The sequence below is a fragment of the Salvelinus fontinalis genome, chromosome 7 (genome assembly GCF_029448725.1).
Source record: "Salvelinus fontinalis isolate EN_2023a chromosome 7, ASM2944872v1, whole genome shotgun sequence".
Taxonomy (NCBI): domain Eukaryota; kingdom Metazoa; phylum Chordata; class Actinopteri; order Salmoniformes; family Salmonidae; genus Salvelinus; species Salvelinus fontinalis.
Window position 1 is genome coordinate 80,618 of NC_074671.1, and position 23,742 is coordinate 104,359.

General features: G+C 43.7%; 1 protein-coding gene across 2 annotated transcripts in view; it reads right to left on the bottom strand.

Annotated features, from left to right (window-relative positions):
- smpx (small muscle protein X-linked) overlaps nt 1-23,522 on the bottom strand; it is a 48,254-nt gene extending 24,732 nt beyond the window's left edge. Inside the window, exon 1 of one of the 2 annotated variants that reach the window (XM_055928138.1) lies at nt 23,472-23,522. The gene's annotated coding sequence lies outside the window, so the exon portion shown is untranslated. Of the gene's footprint in view, nt 1-20,770; nt 21,130-23,471 lie in introns of those variants that run through there. The other variant, XM_055928137.1, reaches the window with a different exon arrangement.
- Between the last annotated feature and the right edge of the window lie 220 nt (nt 23,523-23,742).

The window sequence follows — 23,742 nt, forward strand, 5'->3', positions numbered from 1 at the left end:
TCCTTGTGGGGCCCCTGTGTTGAGGATCAGTGGGGTGGAGATGTTGTTTCCTACCTTCACCACCTGGGGGCAGCCCGTCAGGAAGTCCAGGACCCAGTTGCAATGAGTGGGGTTCAGACCCAGGGCCCCGAGCTTAATGATGAGCTTGGAGAGTACTATGGTGTTGAAGGCTGAGCTGTAGTCAATGAACAGCATTCTGACATAGATATGTATCTTGTGCAGTGCGATGGTGATTGCATTGTCCATGGATCGATTGCGGTGGTATGCAAATTGAAGTGGGTCTAGGGTGTCAGGTAAGACGGAGGTGATATGATCCTTAACTAGCCTCACAAAGCACATCATGATGACAGAAGTGAGTGCTATGGGGTATTAGTAATTTTGTTCAGTTACCTTTGCTTTCATAGGAACAGGAATCTTGAAGCAAGTGGGGACAGCAGACTGGGAGAGATTGATTATGTCCATAAACTCTCCAGGCAGCTGGTCTGGACCGGCAGCCTTGCGAGGGTTAACACACTTAAATGTCTTACTCACGTTGGCCATTCAAAGCGGGCGAAGAAGTTGTTTAGCTTGTCCGGTAGTAAGGTGTCGGTGTACATGGCTGGTTTTCCCTTTGTAATCCGTGATGGTCTGGAATCCCTGCCACATACCTCTTGTGTCTGAGACACTGAATTGCGACTCCACCTTGTCTCTGTCCTGACTTTTTGATTGCATTACAGAGGGCATAACTGCACTGTTTGTAATAAACCATATTCTCAATCACCTTGCCGTGGTTAAATGTGGTGGTTCGCACATTCAGTTTTGCGCGGATGCTTCCATCTGTCCACGGTTTTTGGTTTGGGTAGGATTTAATCATCACAGTTGGAACACCATCCCTTATACACTTCTTGATGAACTCAGTCACATTGTCAGTGTATACATCAATGTTATTCTCAGAGGCAACACGGAACATATCCCAGTCCACGTGATCAAAACAATCTTGAAGCATGGATTCCGTTTGGTCAGTCCAGCGTTGAATAGACCTTAGCATGGGTACTTCCTGTTTGAGTTTCTGCCTATAGGAAGGGAGGAACAGAATGGAGTTGTGATCTGATTTGCTGAAGGCAGGGCGGGGGAGGGCCTTGTAGACATCCCGGAAGGGTGAGTATCAACGGTTGAGAGTTTTTGAAGTGTGAGTACTACAGGCAATGTGTTTTCCTCAGATTTGCTTTGTTTAAACCTCTACCGCTTCTCTCTCCCGGATCCGGGATCCTCTTCATCAAAAAAGCTGACTAGCATAGCCTAGCCTAACGGGACAGGGATATCATATAATATAATTTTCATGAAATCACAAGTCCAATACAGCAAATGAAAGATAAACATCTTGTGAATCCAGCCATCATTTTCGATTTTTATAATGTTTTGCGGTGAAAACACAATATGTATTTCTATTAGCTAATCACAATAGCCAAACACACAACCGCATATTTTCACCATGTTTCCACCGCATAGGTAGCTTTCACAAAACCAACAAAATAGATATAAAATTAGTCACTAACCAAGAAACAACTTCATCAGATGACAGTCTTATAACATGTTATACAATACATTTATGTTTTGTTCGAAAATGTGCTTATTTGAGGTATAAATCATAGTTTTACATTGCAGCTACCATCAAAAATAGCACCAAAGCAGCCAGAATAATTACAGAGAGCAACGTGAAATACATAAATATCATAAAACATTTATGAAAAATACATGGTGAACAGCAAATGAAAGATAAACATCTTGTGAATCCAGCCAATATTTCCGATTTTTTAAGGGTTTTACAGCGAAAACACAATATAGAATTATATTAGCTTACCACAATAGCCAAACACACAAACGCATTTATTCACCGCAAAGGTAGCTTTCGCAAAAAAACAGCAAAAGATATAAAATTAATCACTCAGCTTTGGACAACTTCATCAGTTGACAGTCTTATAACATCATGTTATACAATAGAATTATGTTTTGTTCGAAAATGTGTATATTTATAGCTACAAATCCTGGTTATACATCGTGAATACGTAGCATCGATTCACCAGAATCTCCAGAGATATTTTGGATACTCACCTAATCTGACCAAAGAACTCATCAAAAACTTTACATAAAAATACTTGTTGTATGGCAAATGAAAGATACACTGGTTCTTAATGCAACCGCTGTGTTAGATTTTTTTAAATAACTTTACCATAACATACAGCTTGCGTTATTGCGAGACAGCGCTCACCAAAACGGCGGAGAATAGGACTCAACATTTTACACAGAAATACGAAATAGCATCATAAATGTTTTCTTACTTTTGCTGAGCTTCCATCAGAATGTTGTACAAGGAGTCCTTGGTCCAGAATAAATCATTGTTTTGGTTTTAGAATGTCCATTTCTTCTGTCGAATTCGCGCCACAATGCTAGCCAAGGTTGCTAACATTCCCATCCTCTCTTGACGCAAAGAACGGAAAACTCCAAAAGTCCCAATAAACGTTGAATAAACTCATAAAACACAGTTGAAAAAACCTACTTTATGATATTTTTCTCATATGTATCAAATAAAATCAGAGCCGGAGATATTCGCCGTGTATACCGAACGCTTTTCAGAAGCCAATGTCGAGCTCCGCCGCGCACTTTAGAAGACAAAGAAAATTCCGGACCTGTCACTCCAAAAGCTCTCATTCGACCTCAAATCAAGCTAGACACCCCATTCCACCTTCCACTGCCTGTTGACATCTAGTGGAAGGCGTATGAAGTGCATGCATATCGATAAATAAAAGCCAGTTGAATAGGCAAGCCCTGAAACAGAGCCTCGTTTTCAGATTTTTCACTTCCTGTATGGAATGCAAAATGAGTTCTGTTTGCAAAATGAGTTCTGTTTTACTCACAGATATAATTCAAACAGTTTTAGAAACGTCTGAGTGTTTTCTATCAAATAGTAATACTAATATGCATATTGTATGATCTAGAAAAGAGTACGAGGCCGTTTCATTTGGGCACGATTTTTTCCAAGGTGAAAACAGCGCCCCCCTATTGACAAGAAGTTTTAAGTGCTACAATAAATGCGGCCTCAGAATATGCATTTTCCAGTTTGAACCAAATCCAGTGTAGTTCCTTGAGTGCCATCGTGGTATCGGCTTGAGGGGGCTATGACGATAACCGAAGAGAATTCTCTTGGGAGGTAATACGGTCGACATTTGATTGTGAGGCATTCTAGGTTGGGTGAACAAAAGGACTTGAGTTACAATCACAACATGAGTAGTTAATCATGAAACATACATGTCCCCCTGTATTTTTCCCGGAAAGTTCTTAATTCCTGTCTGCACGATGTACTGAGAACCCAGGTGGCTGTTTGGACTCGACAGTATAGCTGGAGAGAGCCATGATTCCGTGAAACACAGTATGTTAATTGTATCTCTATTTCTAAATTGTGTAACTGTTCTATCTGGCTGGCTACTGTTTGTAATGATTTGTCTTGTGGGCTATGTTCTCATAATCATAATGTATGCTTTCGCCGTAAAGCATTTTTTAAATCTGACACCGTGGTTGGATTCACAAGAAGTTCATCTTTAAACCTATGTAAATATGTTTTGTTTTCTGAATTTTTATAATGAGTATTTCTGTATTTGAATTTGGCGCCCAGCAGTTTCACTGGCTGTTGAAGTGGTGGGACGCTACTGTCTCACGTGCCCAAGAGAGGTTAAAGTCCTTGATGTCTCTCTGGAAGGAGATCTTCGCCCTGAGCTCGTCTACTTTATTGTCCAGGGACTGAACATTATAGAGTAATATACTCGGAAGCGTTGGATTCAATTCGTGAGTCGTATTTCTGGTCGGAATGCTGGTGAGTTACCATCGCTCAAATATCCAAAAGTTATTTCCGGCTGTATATAATAACGCAAAAAACATTCTGGGCAAATAATGTAAGAAAAAGCACAGAAAAAAAATACTGCAAATATTCTGTACAAATAGTGCAAAGTTGCTTAGCAGCTAGACACAGAGCTGTCAAGTCTATCGGCGCCATCTTGGTGAGTGTGTGTCTCATGAGATTGTCCTAAATTTGGTCGCCCTGTAGGCTACAGAAAATCCACAGAGGCAATATACTCTTTCTTCCATACAGGCTACATGATTAATGTTAGATGACTTTGACAGAATGTTGGTGCCACAGGGCTGTGTCTCTTCAACAGTACCATGGAGAGGATCACTGGGCATGGACACAATACATATTTTGTGCCCCTGCCATTGGCAAAGTGGGTACTTCTTATCATGTTCACCTTAATAGCCCATATGCCACTTGCTGAGACAATCTCTATCATTGTTTTGAGGCAGAATTATGTGATTTTTTGTGTTGTTGGTCAGTTCAGCCCAGAAAATGCCTCCCTCATCAATCTGCTGCTCTAAGAGGCCACCTAATCCTGCCTAATGGGCAGGATGGCCCTGGGTTAAGCGCCTTGCTCAAGGGCACAACGGCAGGCAATGTTCTCTAGAATTTGACACCACCAACCCTCCAGTTGCCAGCTCATTTACCGTTAGATTTTTCCCGTCGGACCCTGGATTCAAACTGGCAACCGTCCAGTTGCTGGCTCACCTCTCTAACCTGCTAGGCTACCTGCTGCCCCCTACATGCCAGTATGCAACACCCGTAAACATTTCCCCCAGGCAAGGGGAAATTATTATTTTAGGTAAATCCTTAATGGAAGCAAGATGCTTTATTCAACCGGGCCCTGGTATGTTGTCTGGTCTGGTTGTCTGGTCTGTTGTCTGGTCTGGTTGTCTGGTCTGTTGTCTGGTCTGGTTGTCTGGTCTGTTGTCTCAACTGTTGTTTGAAACACATTCAACCCTCAGTCAACTACTTCATATAATCTCTAGTTGTTGAGTGCTAGCTGGCTAGGCAGAGCTCTGTATAGGTATCCCCCTTTCCCCTTTATGCTATCACAATCACTAGCTGGCTAACCTGTGGGCTATGCTATCACAATCACTAGCTGGCTAACCTGTGTGCTAAGCTGTCTCAATGACTAGCTAGCTAACCTGTGGGCTATGCTAGCTCGATGACAAAGCAAACCTGTGGGCTATGCTATCACAATGACTAAACTAAACTGTGGGCTATGCTATCATAATGACTAGCTGGCTAACCTGTGGGATATGCTATCAGAATGACGAGCCAGCTGACCTGTGGGCTATCACAATGACTAGCCAGCCAAACTCTGGGCTATGCTATCACAATGACTAAACTAACATGTGGGCTATGCTATAACAATGACTAGCTGGCTAGCCTGTGGACTATGTTATCACAATGACTAGCTGGCTAGCCTGTGGATTATGTTATCACAATGACTAGCTGGCTAGCCTGTGGACTATGTTATCACAATCACTACCTGGCTAGCCTGTGGACTATGTTATCACAATGACTAGCTGGCTAACCTGTGGGCTATGCCTGTTAGCTAGCATTGAAGCTATTCTATCTCAATAGTCTGTTAACTAGCTAGCCAGTATTACTCTCTCTGTCTCTCTGTCTGTCTCTCTGTCTGTCTCTCTCTCAAGGTAAAGGGTTCGATATATTTAGCCCAGCAGGCCTTGGTTACCGTAACCAGGGTGTTGTTTACACAACATGGGGCTTTGCTGCTCTAACACACACACACACACACACAATCCAGGACGTGGATATACTGTATATACCCAGACAGAGAGCCTTGAGTAGGACAGCTGCCCCATAACACCCCACTGATCCCTCACACACACACATACCAGATCCACATCACACTGTCCATTTCTCAAATATCATGCTACATTAAATCCACATTAAAAACAGATGCAGCTATGTAACAATGGTAATCTCTCTCTCTTTGTGTGTGTGTGTGTGTGTGTGTGTGTGTGTGTGTGTGTGTGTGTGTGTGTGTGTGTGTGTGTGTGTGTGTGTGTGTGTGTGTGTGTGTGTGTGTGTGTGTGTGTGTGTGTGTGTGTGTGTGTGTGTGTAAGAGAGAGAAAGTGTTGTGTGTTTGTTGTGTGACTCAGAGCTACGACAGAGATATATTGATTATATAAAAGAGGTCGTACACGTTTTTTCACATTTTAGTAGCTACTAAAAGTGATTTAAAGTTCATAAAATGATTTACAACTGATTATAGCAGTATTCTATAGTGAAAGATACACATGGTATTCTATAGTGAAAGATACACATGCTATTATATGGTGAAAGATACATAGTATTCTATAGTGAAAGATACACATGGTATTCTATAGTGAAAGATACACATGGTATTCTATAGTGAAAGATATACATGCTATTATATGGTGAAAGATACACATGGTATTCTATAGTGAAAGATACACATGGTATTCTATAGTGAAAGATACACATGGTATTCTATAGTGAAAGATACACATGGTATTCTATAGTGAAAGATATACATGCTATTATATGGTGAAAGATACACATGGTATTCTATAGTGAAAGATACATGGTATTCTATGGTGAAAGATACACATGGTATTCTATAGTGAAAGATACATGGTATTCTATGGTGAAAGATACACATGGTATTCTATAGTGAAAGATACACATGGTATTCTATAGTGAAAGATACATAGTATTCTATAGTGAAAGATACATGGTTTTCTATGGTGAAAGATACACATGGTATTCTATAGTGAAAGATACACATGGTATTCTATAGTGAAAGATACACATGGTATTCTATAGTGAAAGATACATGGTATTCTATAGTGAAAGATACACATAGTATTCTATGGTGAAAGATACACATGGTATTCTATGGTGAAAGATACACATGGTATTCTATAGTGAAAGATACACATAGTATTCTATGGTGAAAGATACACATGGTATTTGTTGTGTATGGTAGGCCAGAAGGCTAAACTGAAAAACCATAATTGTATCTTAAGCCTCTATTAAATGTAAACTCTACAAATAACAGATGGTGGAATTGCAAAAGCACTTCCGTGCAAGGTGTTAATTTATATAGTGAATTCCAAAACAACAGTACTGCCAAAAAAGTATAAACATAAATTATGGCGCCAGCTAACTGGTGCTTTCCCATCAACTTATCAAATGGAAACATTTCAACTGAGGAACCATATGTAGGATAATCTCTCCCATCAGAACATTTCAAACTCATTAAATCATTTATCAAGCCATTATACACATCAAAGCATACATTTTCCACTCGGATAATCAAATCATTAATTATATTCATTGTACATTAGCAATCGGCATTAGCAATGTTTTTTAATTTTATTTAACCTTTATTTAATTAGGCAAGTCAGTTTAAGAACAAATTCTTATTTACATTTTTGGCCTACCTCATGACTCATTATAAACTGGGTGGTTCGAGCCCTGAATGCTGATTGGCTGACAGCCATGGTATATCAGACCATATACCACGGGTATGACAAAACACTCGTTTGTACTGCTCTAATTATGTTGGTAACCAGTTTATAATAGCAATAAGGCACCTCAGGGGTTTGTGGTATATTGCCAATATACCACGGCTAAGGGCTGTATCCAGGCACTCCGTGTTGCATCGTGCGTATTAAACTGCTTTTCAGACTGCTTTTCTCCACTACATCACCGGATTCCTGCCGTAAGATCTGGACCATTGCCCCGGATCATCGCAGCTAGCTAGCTGCTACCGAGTGGCCCAGCCCGAAGCTAGCCTTGAGCCAGGCCTATCTCCCAGCCTGCTCAGTGGACCCTATGATCACTCGGTTACACAGCTGATGCCTCCCGGACTCTTCACTAACACGACTAGAAGCCACTACATCACCGGATTCCTGCCGTAAGCTCTGGACCTTTGCACCGGATGCATCGGAGTGGCTATAGTGGCTAACACCCTTGTCCCGAAGCTAGCACCAGTTAGCCTCGTGCCAGGCGCATCTTCCGGCTAGCAAACAAAATGACTCCAGCTACAATACCTCTTTTGCCAATTGTCCTGGACCCTTTGTCGACACGGAGCCCCGCCGATCCATCACGACTGGTCTGCCGACGTGATTCCGTCCGATGTGCCTTCGCCGGACCAGTTAGCCTCGAGCCAGGTACATCTCCCGGCTAGCGAAGTAACGACAACCTAACGGCTTCCCTGTTTCGTCTATTGCTGGTCACTGGACCCTATGATTACTTGGCTACATAGCTGATGCCTGCTGGACTGTTCATTAATCACGGTACTCCATTTTGTTTATTTTGTTTATCTGTCAGCCCCAGCCTCGAACTCAGGTCCTGTGTGTAGTTAACTGACCCCTCTCTGCCCATTCATTGCCATTTTACCTGTTGTTGCTGTCTTAGCTGATTAGCTGTTGTTGTCTTACCCGTTGTTGTCTTAGCTAGCTCGCCCAACCAACACCTGTGATTGCTTTATGCCTCGCTTTATGTCTCTCTCTAATGTCAATATCCCTTGTATACTGTTGTTTAGGGTAGTTATCATTGTTTTATTTTACTGCGGAGCCCCTAGTCCCACTCAACATACCTCAGAGAGCTCTTTTGTCCCACCTCCTACACATGCGGGGACCTCACCTAGCATAACTAGTGCCTCCAGAGATGCAACCTCTCTTATCGTCACTCAATGCCTAGGTTTATCTCCACTGTACCCGCACCCTACCATACTCCTGTCTGTGCATTATGCCCTGAATCTGTCCTTCCACACCCAGAAATCTGCTTCTTTTATTCTCTGTTCCCAACGCACTAGACAACCAGTTCTGATAGCCTTTAGCCATACCCTCATCCTACCCCTCCTCTGTTCCTTGGGTGATGTAGAGGTTAACCTAAGCCCTGTGTGTCCCCAAGCGCTCTCATTTGTTGACTTCTGTAACCGTAAAAGCCTTGGTTTCATGCATGTTAACATCAGAAGCCTCCTCCCTAAGTTTGTTTTACTCACCGCTTTAGCACACTCCGCCAAACCTGATGTCCTTGCCGTGTCTGAATCCTGGTTTAGGAAGGCCACCAAAAATTCTGACATTTCCATCCCCAACTACAACATTTTCTGTCAAGATAGAACTGCCAAAGGGGGAGGAGTTGCAATCTACTGCTGAGATAGGCTGCAAAGTTCTGTCATGCTTTCCAGGTCTATGCCCAAACAGTTCGAGGTTCTAATTTTAAAAATGAATCTCTCCAGAAATAAGTCTCTCACTGTTGCCGCCTGTTATAGACCCCCCTCAGCTCCCAGCTGTGCCCTGGACACCATATGTGAATTGATTGCCCCCCATATATCTTCAAGGTTTGTTCTGTTAGGTGACCTAAACTGGGATATGCTTAACACCATGGCCGTCCTACAATCTAAGCTAGATTCCCTCAATGTCACACAAATGATCAAGGAACCCCCCAGGTACAACCCTAAATCCGTAAACATGTACACCCTCATAGATAGTATCCTGACTAACTAGCCCTCCAAATACACCTCTGCTGTTTTCAATCAGGACCTCAGCGATCACTGCCTGTAACGCTCGTCTTCCTCCTCGTCTGAAGAGGAGCAAGGATCGGACCAAAACGCAGCGTGGGTTGAATACATAATAATTTTAATAATAATAACGAAGACGAAAAAACACTTGAACAAAATACAAAAATAAATAAACGACATTAACAGACCTGAACTTGAGAACACATAAAACATGAACGCACGAACAGGAACAAACGAACGAACGAAACAAAACAGTACCGTGTGGTGAACAAACACAGACACAGCAACAATCACCCACAAACAAACAGTGAGAAACAGTCTACCTTAATATGGTTCTCAATCAGAGGAAACGTAAAACACCTGCCCCTGATTGAGAACCATATCAGGCTAGTTGAATGAACCCAACATAGAAACACATAACATAGAATGCCCACCCAGCTCACGTCCTGACCAACTAAACAAGACTAAACAAAGGAAATAAAGTCAGGAACGTGACACTGCCTCGTTGCCTGCATCCGTTATCCCACAATCGTTAAATCTAAGTTAAACACAATCGGTTGGGGACACGTAAAACATCTGCCTTCTTCTCCGGCGCCATTTTTGATCTAATACATTTACAGTGATGTCACCTAACCCTAACCCCACAGCTACTGACATGGTGTCTTCCAGTACTCCTATTCACACGGACACGCAATTCAGGACAGGCACTACAAAAGCCAGCCCTACTTCCGTAGCTATGGTCCTTATTCCAGCATAGCCGGAAGCTACAAAGAGGAAGAAAGAGGAACAGAAACAAACAGAGTGCTCATCCATAGCATTGACAAGTACAAAAAACGTCACTTAAATTAAACATGAAAGCTTGTCTGCGTATTTCGTTATACCATATATATTTTTTATTTAATTTATTTAACTTTTAGACAAGTCAGTTAAGAACAAATTCTTATTTACAATGACGGCCTACACCGGCTAAACCCGGACGACGCTGGACCAATTGTACGCCACCCTATAGGACACCCAATCAAGGCCGGTTGTGACACAGCCTGGGTCACGGTTGTGATACCATACCAGACTGTTACTGGAGGGAAGAATAATGTGTGGAATGTATGAACTGAGATCGCTAGGTTTATTTGTCTGTTGACACACATTGCTAACATTGCTGAAAATGGAGCAGGGAGGGGGAGATGAGTGTGTGTGTGGGTGTTATCTTACCAAATGCTGCCCGCGCCCAGTACCTTCCTCCTCTCCTAAGGCGAAAATGTTCGGGAGTCGAGATAAGTTGTCCACCATGACATTTTCTTTTCCTGCTTTGTGACGGACACAGAACAAGAAGGGCTAGAGGTCCAGATACCACCTGGTCACGTGGTCCGGTCCTTTATGGTCTGGATCCAGGTCAGGGCTCTGTGGTCCGTGTGCAGGTCAAATTCTCTCCCAAGCAGGTAGTACCAGAGGCTGTCTAGCGCCCACATTGTAGACAGGCACTCCTTCCTTCTCCTTCTCAATGGTCGAATATCTGGTTTCCCTGGGCAAGAGCTTCTGACTCATATACAGCACGGAGAGCTCTTCTCCTGGCTCCCCTTGGGCCGGTACAGCTCCAATTCCCACAGTCGAAGCATCCAACAGTACAAGGAACCTCTTCTGAAAATAAGGGCTCTGGAGAACAGGGGATGAGCACAGGCATTTTTTTTGCATCATGAACGCTTCCTCACACTCCTCATTCCACTTCACAGGGTTGCTGGTGATGTGATGTTGGTCGGGGGGGGGGGGGGGGGGGGGACTGCGATGGTGGAGAGCTGGGGAATGAATCTCCGGTACCACCCTGCCAGATCTAGGAAGGACTTCCCCCTTACCCAGCTGGTAACCCGGGTACTTTGTCTCCTGTTTCACCCACTCACACATCAGGAAAAAAAGTGTGAGGCCTGCATCATGGATCTTCCCTAGGACTCTGCTAAGATGCTATATGTGCTCTACCTATACCAGAAGTGGCTGTAGATCACCACGTCATTCAAGTAGGCAGCACAGCAATCATCACAGTCCTGGAGGACCTTGTCCATCAGCCTCTGGAAAGTCGCAGGGGCCCCATGAAGCCCAAACGGCATGACCTTGAACTGGAACAGGCCCATCGGCATCCGGAACTGTTTGTCCAGGGTAACCTGCCAGTACCCTTTGCAGATATCCAACGTGGTGATGTAATGAGCTCTACCTATAGTTTCTAAAAACGTTTGAATTATTTCTCTAAGTGGAACAGAACTATTTTTACAGCCATTTTCCCAGCCGAATTGAGATTTCCAAAATGCGATGTGTCTCTTTAAGACCTTGTCTATACAAGGTCATGACACTTAGGACCGTAGAAACACGTCATACGCCTTCATCTGGGTGTAATGCGGAAGTGAGAGTTGAAAGGAGTCTAATATCTCTTCCATGGACTGAATACCACATCTTCTTGTGAGACCTGCGCAGTTTAATTTTTTTTCCGGGCGCGAGGCAGAATCTGGACTCGGCTCCTGGAATCCGCTCGTTAACCTGTTGGGGATGGGGGCGCTGTTTAGACTATTTATGCTAATGTGGCTAATTTTTTAAACGGCTTCCCACAAAATCCTTGATCGTACAATATGCATATTATTATTATTATTGGATAGAAAACAGTCTATAGTTTCTATAGGAGTTGAAATTTTGTCTCTAAGTGGAACAGAGCCCATTCTACAGCAATTTCCCTGACATGGAGTCAGATTTGAGAAACGTTGGCCACTTTTCTGAAGTCATTTAAACGGGCACTGTCGTTGCTATGACTATACGGACACTTCTTACGTCTTCCCCTGGATGCCTTTACGTGATGACGATTCCAACGGGCTCGATTGCTCGTTCACAGGCCCTACAAATGAAAAAAACCTTTAGCTAGCAAGTCTTTTCTTGCTGCGTAACGCGCGTGGAAGACACCGACCCTCTCCTGTTCCAAGCGTTAGTTTAGCCTGTTATATTTCTCCGGTCATCTTTTCACTCGTTATAGGAGTTACAAACATCACAAAGTAGTTAATTTAAAGCGTTTTATAGCAATTTATATCCGTTTAGTGCGATTTTGGGACATTTATTTTTGCAACGATGTGAAAAGTTGGGCACGCTTTTCAGTTCATCCCGAACGTAGTTGACATTTCCACATGGCAAGAGGACAGCTTTCCACCAAAAGACGATTTCTCCCAAGAAAGGATCCTTTGCCCAAGATACTGATGGAAGAACAGCTCAAGGTAGGACATTTTTATTATGATAAATCGTGTTTCTGTCGAAACATTTTAGTGGCTTAGGACGCCATGTTTTTTGACGTAGCTTCGCTTGGCGCAAACTGTATTGAAAAGTAAGGATAAATTAAAAAATGTAATAACGCAATTGTATTAAGAATTAAATTGTCTATCAATCCCTGTCCACCCTATATTTTTTAGTCACGTTTATGAGTATTTATGTATAAGAGTAGATCACTGTCTAAGTGGCGCAAGGACGTTTTCTTTACCAGCTTGTCTACATTTCACATTGTCTAACCATGATTTTGGTGGCTAAATATAAACATTTTCGATCAAACTGTATATGCATGTTGTAATGTGATGTTACAGGAGTGTCATCGGAAGAATTCTGAGAAGGTTAGTGAAAAAATTAATATCTTTTGGCGATGTTGACTTTTATCGCTCACTTTGGCTAGAATCAATGCTGGGCTGCTAATTGCTATGTGCTAAGCTAATATAACGATTTATTGTGTTTTCGCTGTAAGACACTTAGAAAATCTGAAATATTGTCTGTATTCACAGGATCTGTGTCTTTCGATTCGTGTATGCTGTGTATTTTTACGAAATGTTTGATGATTAGTAGTTAGGTAAACACGTTGCTCATTGTAATTATTCTAGTCCATTTGTGATGGTGGGTGCAATTGTAAACTATGCCATATACCTGAAATATGCACTTTTTTCTAACAAAACCTATCCCATACCATAAATATGTTATCAGACTGTCATCTAATGAGTTTTTTTGTTGGTTAGGGGCTATAAATATCTTAGTTTAGCCGAATTGGTGATGGCTACTGGTGTTGGTGGACAAATAAAAGATGGTGGATTATGCTAATGTGTTTTTAGGTAATAGATGTACATCTTTACATATTGTGTCTTCCCTGTAAAACATTTTAAAAATCGGAAATGTTGACTGGATTCATAAGATCTGTGTCTTTCATTAGCTGTATTGGACTTTAATGTGTGAAAGTTAAATATTTTAAAAAAATATTTTTTTTGAATTTCGCGGCACTGGTTTTTCAGTGGGGGGGGGGGGGGGAGTGCCGCTAGCGCCACGCTGATCCTAGACAGGTTAAAGGTGAATATGACCTCTGCCTACGATATTATTTGATACATGTCACAAAATCATCCTAAAGTATGTTTTTTCAATATACTTTAATTATATTATTGCAATTTATTCTGGACTTTAGATGTCATGCGACGGAAGAATTTTTTGAAGAAAGACAGATTAGCGCCGCACGGCCGTTGTGCTTGCTAACCAAAGAGGGAAATATTTCGTTCTGGAACCCAACTAAAGACTTTACTGGACAATGGACCCCGTTACAACATTCTGATGGAAGATCAACAAAGATAAGGACCCAATTTGGGATGCTTTTTCATATATCTGTCGAACTGTGCTATGCTAGCGCTTGACTAGAATCAATGCTGCCGTATGCTAGCTAATGTTGTAAGCTAATATAACGATATATTGTGTTTTCGCTGTAAAACACTTCAAAAATCTGAAATATTGGCTCTATTCACACGATATTTGTCTTTCATTAGCTATCCACCATATGTTTTTCTGAAATGTTTTATGAGGTGTAATTAGTAGTTGACGTTGGTGTCTGTATTTTCTCTGGCTACTCCCGTCTGATTTCAGACTGTAGCTATGCTGTAGCAATGATGGGAGCAGTAATGTAAAACTGATTTATAGCTAAAATATGCACATTTAATGAACAAAACATAGATTTATTGTGTAACATGTTATAGGACTGTCATCTGAGGTAGTTTTTTCTAGGTTCTTTAGGTTGGTTTTAGGTTATTTAGGTTGGCTTGTGCATGCTACTTGATTCATAATTCATACATCATAATCATAATCATACGTGTCTGTCCACTTTTGTATTTGGTGGTGAGCTAACATAAATATATGTGGTGTTTTCTCTGTAAAACATTTAAAAAATCGGACATGTTGGCTGGATTGACAAGATGTTTATCTTTCAAATGCTGTATTGGACTTGTTAATGTGTGAAAGTTAAATATTTTTAAAAAATAGCTTTTGAATTTCGCGCCCTGCACATGAGCTGGATGTTGTCATATTTGTACCGACGTCGGGAGAGCCCGCCTAACAGGTTAACATGGTAGGTTTGCTTTCCCTTACCCTAGTTTGGGTGCAGCACCTCATAGGTCACCGGGTCCATCTTCCTTCTGATTAGGTATGGCCCTTGCCACAGTGCGAGGAGCTTGCTGTGGCAAGGGCCATGTGAGGGAAACAGGAGCAGAATTTTCTGTCCTGGCTCTAACTCTGTGGTGAGCGTACTGGTACTGTACTGGTGATACCCTCTCTTCTGGGCCTTTCTGGCTTGCTGGAGGTTCACCCTGGCTTCCTCTCAGTACCTCTCCAGCCTGTCACTCATCTGGAGGACGTACTGGACAATCCCCTGTCCTGAGATAGCTGCTTGTGGACCCTCCCAGCACATTTTCATCAGATCCAGTGGTCCCTGCACCGGCCACAGATATAGAAGTTTGAATGGTGAGAAACCCGTCAATGCCCGAGGCACCTCCCTGTAAGCAAAAAGCAGAAAGGGTAACCACTTATCCCAGTCTTTGCCAGTGTCAGCCACAAACTTCCTGAGCGCATTCTTGAACTTTTGATTGAACCTCTCTACGAGGCCATCCATTTGGGGATGGTAGGGAGTGTTCCTCCAGCCTTTGATTCCCCGCTGTTGGTGGAGTTGAACCATCAGTCACGAGGTGAAGTTTGTCCCTTGGTTCGTCAGGATTTCATCCGGGATTTCTACATGAGAGAAGAGCTGAACAAGAGCACTGATTATTTTTGGAGTACTTATGGAACAGATTGGGAAGGCTTCAGGGAATCGGTTGGCATTGTCACAGATCACCAGTATGTACTCACATCCTGCAGTACTCTTCTCCAAGTGTCCACAATGTACATTAAAATTCTCTTGAATGGGGTAAATATCACTGCCAGTGAACAGAGGAGCCTGGTCAGATCCATAGACAGCAATGGTTTTCTGGCATGGGGGCATGCTTTGCTATCACGATTCACGATATGACCCAGATACAGACACAGAAGGAGGATAGTACAGTTCTCAGATGATTTATTATAACACGGGGGCAAAGGACAGCCAGAGGTTCATAAACCAGGTCAGTCAGGCAGGTACAGGACTGCAGGCAGGCTCAGGGCAGGCAGAATGGTCAGAACCAGGAAAACTAGGAAACAAAATCTTGAGAAACAGGAAAAGGGAAACAGGAGACAAAGGGCTGTGAGACAAAGGTTTAATCCTAGACACATGGAAAGTGGGATGGGTGGGTTTGGGGCAAAAGAAGATGAACAACAGAAAGGCTAAGGACTTTAGAGCTGGGGAATGGACCAATAAAACAGGGGACCAGTTTACAAGACTCCACCCAGAGGGGAAGATAACAGGTGGACAGCCATATCCTCTGCCCGGGCCGATAGCGAGGAGCTGGGTTCTAGTGGTGGACCGCCTGTCGTCGATACCTGGAGGTGGCCTTAAGAAGAGCAGACCGGGCTCTCCTCCAGGTACGCCAACAGTGGTGGATGAACATCTGGACCAAGGGCATGCTGACCTCTTCCTCTTGCTCAGCGAAGAGCGGGGGCTGGTAACCCAAGGAACACTCAAAGGGCGAGAGTCCAGTGGCCGAGTAGGGAAGGGAGTTGCAGGTGTACTCCACTCACACAAATTGCTGGCTTCAGGTGGTGGGGTTGGCAGAGATGAGACAGCGAAGAGCAGTCTCCAGGTCCTGATTGTCTCTCTCCGACTGGCCATTGGACAGGGGATTAATGCCGGAGGACAGGCTGGCAGACTACCCAAAGAGGGCGCAGAACGCCCTCCAGAATCCGGACAAGAACTGCGGACCCCGATCGGAGACCATGTTGACCGGAAGTCCATGGATCCGGAAGACGTGCTGCAACATAAACTGGGCCGTCTCAAGCCAGTGCCTCCATCTGCCTAAGTTCCTGATATCCCATGTCATAGTTCCTCTCAGCGACGATGGGATGCAGTTTTTGGTCCTGGACAGTACTGGACAGAAGGCATCAACCTTCACTACGAACTGACAGGTCCGGATGGATGAGGATGGGGGTTGTGGTGAAACGGTGCTTCAGATTCAGAAACAATCGGTCAGCAGCTGGGTACCACGTAATACGGAACCTTGGGAGAGGTGAGTGCAGAGAGGGTAGAGGCCAGGGTGGTGGAGTCCAGGGTGCTGTAGCCCCGAATAAAGAGGCGGAAGAAATTAGCAAATCCCAGGAAATGTTGCAACTGCACTCTGGATGTGGGTTGGGGCCAATCCACCAACGTTCTCACCTTGTCAGGTTCCATCTGAATGTTCCTTGCAGCGATGAAATATCCCAGAAAAGAGATAGTGGAACGATTGAACTCACATTTCTCCACTTTAACAAACAGCTGGTTCTCCAAGAGGCGCGTGATCATCTGAGACTAGCCACCCGGACAGCTGATGAAACTGTTGGTCTGCACAACCAAAGAATTTCTGCACAAACTGTCAGAAATTGTCTCAGGGAAGCTCATCTGTGTGCTCGTTGTCCTAACCAGGGTCTTGACCTGACTGCAGGTCTGCGTTGTAACAGACTTCAGTGGGGAAATGCTCATCTTCGACGGCCACTGGCAAGTGTGCTCTTCACAGATCCTGGTTTTGACTGTACAGGGCAGATGACAGATGTGTATGACGTCGTGTGGGCGAGCATTTTTGCTGAACAGAGTGCCCCATGGTGGTGGTGGAGTTTTGGTATGGGGCAGAAATAAGCTGCAGACAACAAATAGAATACAATTTTATTGATGGCAAATTGAATGCACAGAGAGACCGTGATGAGACAAGGCTGTATCACAACCGGCCGTGATTGGGAGTTCCATAGTTGGCCCAGCTTCGTCCGGGTTTGGCAGGTGTAGGCCATCATTGTAAATAATAATTTGTACGTAACTGACTTGCCTAGTTAAATAGAAGTTAAATAAAAAATAAAAACATATAAATATCCTGATGCCATTCATCCACCTACATCACCTCATGTTTTAGCATGATAATGATGATGATGTCGCAAAGATCTCTACACAATTCCTGGATGAAGATAATGTCCCAGTTCTTCCGTGGCCTACATACTCATATGTCACCCATGGAGCATGTTTGGGATGCTCTGGATTGACGTGTACAACAGCGTGAAGAGGAGTGGGACAACATTCCACAGGCCACAACCAACAGCCTGATAAACTTTATGTCAAGGAGACGTGTCGCACTGCATGAGGGACATGGTGATCCCACCAGATAATGACTGGCTTTCTGATCCCCTCCCCTACCTTTTCTTTAAGGTATCTGTGACCAACAGATGCATATCTGTATTCCCAGTCATGTAAAATCCAGAGATTAGGGCCTAATAAATGTTTTTAAATGGACTTATTTCCTGTAACTCAATAAAATCTTAGAAATTGTTGCAGGTTGCATTTATAATTTTGATCAGTATCCCTGTTGAAATAAATGTAATAATATGAATAATAATAATGATGATCTCAGTCAGAGCCTACCAGAGGCGCAGAAAGAATCTAGCCAGCTTCAGTTAGCTTCACATTCCAGCTCAGGCTGCATCCGTACGACAATGGGCTGCCTACCACTATCTCCAGCAAGCTTGTAACTGCACACGCATGTTGCACATAGCCAAACTATTCATTGAGACAATGCTGAGACATCAATTAAAATGAAATAAAAAATGAAAGAAAATTGCAGATTCAGCAGTTTATGGTTGAAAATAGGCTTTTAGAAGTGCCTTTATTTTATTAATGCTCTTTAATGCGGTCTTTGTTGTGGTTACTAATGCACAAGCAACTTTTATCCATCTCGTATTGATAAAATAATTGTATTAAGTCATACAAAAGTTTCAAATGCATTCTGTCCTTACTAAATGTGTCATCCGTATTTTAATGACATTTGTTTACATAAAAAAACATTTGATCAGTAAAATATTGAATAAGTAGTCTACCTCGAATGAAAGGGACGATGACACAATCTTTGCAAGAGGAAGGGAATCTAATTTCATTGGTCCTCAACTCGTGGCTCAGACACTTAATTCAGGATGAATGGAGTTAGCTCTGAGTTAGCCTGCACCCGAGCAGGATAGTTCTGAAGGACTTGTTGCCCTAGCTAAAAGGTCAGCCACTTTCATGGTGCCGGTTATCCTGAGTTGAACTCAGAGTTGACCAAAGTTACCTCAGTAACTGCTCAGACCTGATTCATAGTACAAGGCTCTGGACATCAAGATAGCTTTACACACACAAAGCGAGAGAGACACACACAGAGCGAGAGAGACACACACACAGAGCGAGAGAGACACACACAGAGAGAGAGAGACACACACAGAGCGAGAGAGACACACACACAGAGCGAGAGAGACACACACACACAGAGCGAGAGAGACACACACACACAGAGCGAGAGAGACACACACAGAGCGAGAGAGACACACACACACAGAGCGAGAGAGACACACACACAGAGCGAGAGACACACACACACAGAGCGAGAGAGACACACACACAGCGAGAGAGACACACACAGAGCGAGAGACACACACACAGAGCGAGAGAGACACACACACACACAGAGCGAGAGAGACACACACAGAGCGAGAGAGACACACACAGAGCGAGAGACACACACACACAGCGAGAGAGACACACACAGAGCGAGAGAGACACACACACAGAGCGAGAGAGACACACACAGAGAGAGAGAGACACACACAGAGCGAGAGAGACACACACACACAGAGCGAGAGAGACACACACACAGAGCGAGAGAGACACACACACACAGAGCGAGAGAGACACACACAGAGCGAGAGACACACACACACAGAGCGAGAGACACACACAGAGCGAGAGAGACACACACAGAGCGAGAGAGACACACACAGAGCGAGAGACACACACACAGAGCGAGAGAGACACACACAGAGCGAGAGAGACACACACACACAGAGCGAGAGAGACACACACAGAGCGAGAGAGACACACACAGAGCGAGAGAGACACACACAGAGCGAGAGACACACAGAGCGAGAGACACACACAGAGCGAGAGAGACACACACACAGAGCGAGAGAGACACACACAGAGAGAGAGAGACACACACAGAGCGAGAGAGACACACACACAGAGCGAGAGAGACACACACAGAGCGAGAGAGACACACACAGAGCGAGAGAGACACACACACACACAGAGCGAGAGAGACACACACAGAGCGAGAGAGACACACACACACACACACAGAGCGAGAGACACACACAGAGCGAGAGAGACACACACAGAGCGAGAGAGACACACACAGAGCGAGAGAGACACACACAGAGAGAGAGAGAGACACACACACAGAGCGAGAGAGACACACACACACAGAGCGAGAGAGACACACACAGAGCGAGAGACGCACACAGAGCGAGAGAGACACACACAGAGCGAGAGAGACACACACAGAGCGAGAGAGACACACACACAGAGCGAGAGAGACACACACAGAGCGAGAGAGACACACACACACAGAGCGAGAGAGACACACACAGAGCGAGAGAGACACACAGAGCGAGAGACACACACAGAGCGAGAGAGACACACACAGAGCGAGAGACACACACACAGAGCGAGAGAGACACACACAGAGCGAGAGAGACACACACACAGAGCGAGAGAGACACACACACACACAGAGCGAGAGAGACACACACACACACAGAGCGAGAGAGACACACACAGAGCGAGACACACACACAGAGCGAGAGAGACACACACACACAGAGCGAGAGAGACACACACACAGAGCGAGAGAGACACACACACACAGAGCGAGAGAGACACACACAGAGCGAGAGAGACACACACACACACAGCGAGAGAGACACACACACAGAGCGAGAGAGACACACACACACACAGAGCGAGAGAGACACACACAGTGCGAGAGAGACACACACACACACACAGCGAGAGAGACACACACACACACAGAGCGAGAGAGACACAGAGAGACACACACAGAGAGACACACACACACGTATTTATCTGAGTCTCTTACCTGTTGATGTAACAGTCACCTCTCTGACGTTTGATCCCAGTTACCTTTAGTTGACCTTTATATCTATATCTCTCTCGCTCTCGCTCTCGCTCTCCCTCTTCCTGTAACCTCTAACTTTTGATCCCAGTTCCCTTCAGTTTATCTCTCTCTCTCTCTCTCTCTCTCTCTCTCTCTCTCTCTCTCTCTCTCTCTCTCTCTCTCTCTCTCTCTCTCTCTCTCTCGCTCTCTCTCGCTCTCTCTCTCTCGCTCTCTCTCGCTCTCTCTCTCTCTCTCTCTCTCTCTCTCTCTCTCTCTCTCTCTCTCTCTCTCTCTCTCGCTCTCTCTCTCTCTCTCTCTCTCTCTCTCTCTCTCTCTCTCTCTCTCTCTCTCCCTCTCTCTCTCTCATTGGAAGTAAGATTCTTCCCATATCTGGGATTTGTTCTAACTATAAATAGCAGAGAAATACACAGAGGGGACCTGCTTTCTGTCCACACACCAACTCACACATATACACACACACACATATATAGAAACACACACACTCACAGACATTCACAAACATAGACACACACACATATATAGAAACACACACACACGCTCACACATATAGAAACACACACACTCACAGACATAGAAACACACACATATACACACACACACATTCACAAACATAGATACACACGCTCACATATATAGAAACACACACATTCACAGACATAGAAACACACACATATACACACACACACATTCACAAACATAGATACACACACATTCACAAACATAGATACACACACACACATTCACAAACATAGATACACACACACACATATATAGAAATACACACACACGCTCACACATGTAGAAACACACACACATATACACACACACACTAACAGACATAGAAACACACACACATATACACACACACATTCACAAACATAGATACACACTCACACATATAAAAAACTCACATAGACACACACACACAAATAGAAACACACACACTCACACATTTAGAAACACACACACACACTCACAAACATAGATACACACACACACACACACACACACACACACACACACACACACACACACACACACACACACACACACACACACACACACACACACACACACACACACACACACACACACACACAAACTCACAAACATAGACACACACACACACTCATGTGCACGAGCATATACTCATAAACACACAATCCTCATTCAAACATGTTCTCCTCTCACAGTTAACTAGTGAGTTACTGACAGTGAATGAACCTAACCAGTTCTCCTCTCACAGTTAACTAGTGAGTTACTGACAGTGAATGAACCTAACCAGTTCTCCTCTCACAGTTAACTAGTGAGTTACTGACAGTGAATGAACCTAACCAGTTCTCCTCTCACAGTTAACTACTGAGTTACTGACAGTGAATGAACCTAACCAGTTCTCCTCTCACAGTTAACTACTGAGTTACTGACAGTGAATGAACCTAACCAGTTCTCCTCTCACAGTTAACTACTGAGTTACTGACAGTGAATGAACCTAACCAGTTCTCCTCTCACAGTTAACTACTGAGTTACTGACAGTGAATGAACCTAACCAGTTCTCCTCTCACAGTTAACTACTGAGTTACTGACAGTGAATGAACCTAACATGTTCTCCTCTCACAGTTAACTACTGAGTTACTGACAGTGAATGAACCTAACCAGTTCTCCTCTCACAGTTAACTACTGAGTTACTGACAGTGAATGAACCTAACATGTTCTCCTCTCACAGTTAACTACTGAGTTACTGACAGTGAATGAACCTAACCAGTTCTCCTCTCACAGTTAACTAGTGAGTTACTGACAGTGAATGAACCTAACATGTTCTCCTCTCACAGTTAACTACTGAGTTACTGACAGTGAATGAACCTAACCAGTTCTCCTCTCACAGTTAACTAGTGAGTTACTGACAGTGAATGAACCTAACATGTTCTCCTCTCACAGTTAACTACTGAGTTACTGACAGTGAATGAACCTAACCAGTTCTCCTCTCACAGTTAACTACTGAGTTACTGACAGTGAATGAACCTAACCAGTTCTCCTCTCACAGTTAACTACTGAGTTACTGACAGTGAATGAACCTAACATGTTCTCCTCTCACAGTTAACTACTGAGTTACTGACAGTGAATGAACCTAACCAGTTCTCCTCTCACAGTTAACTACTGAGTTACTGACAGTGAATGAACCTAACCAGTTCTCCTCTCACAGTTAACTAGTGAGTTACTGACAGTGAATGAACCTAACCAGTTCTCCTCTCACAGTTAACTAGTGAGTTACTGACAGTGAATGAACCTAACCAGTTCTCCTCTCACAGTTAACTAGTGAGTTACTGACAGTGAATGAACCTAACCAGTTCTCCTCTCACAGTTAACTAGTGAGTTACTGACAGTGAATGAACCTAACCAGTTCTCCTCTCACAGTTAACTAGTGAGTTACTGACAGTGAATGAACCTAACATGTTCAAGCCAATCTTTTACCTAAATATAAAATAGCATTGCCCTAGTTCTATTCTGAGTTACACACACACACACACACACACACACACACACACACACACACACACACACACACACACACACACACACACACACACACACACACACACACACACACACACACACACACACACACACAGTGTTTACGGGGGTATGTGTGTGTCAGGTCTCTTACCTCCTGCTGTGCTCTCTGCCTGTTTTTTTTCCTCTGCAGCAGACTGACCTGATTCTGCTCCGTGTGGTTGGCTCTCAGACACTAAGCTCCGCCCCAAAATGAAACTCTGGGATTATAGAAAGACAACGAATAGAAGAGACATTTAAACATGAAGAGTTGATTTAACATTACACGACAGTGGTGTAAATTGTCATGAGAACGTCACAAGATGCCAGACATTAACGACTAATAGAAGGTGGAACAGGCATATAAAACATCTGAACTCTCTCTC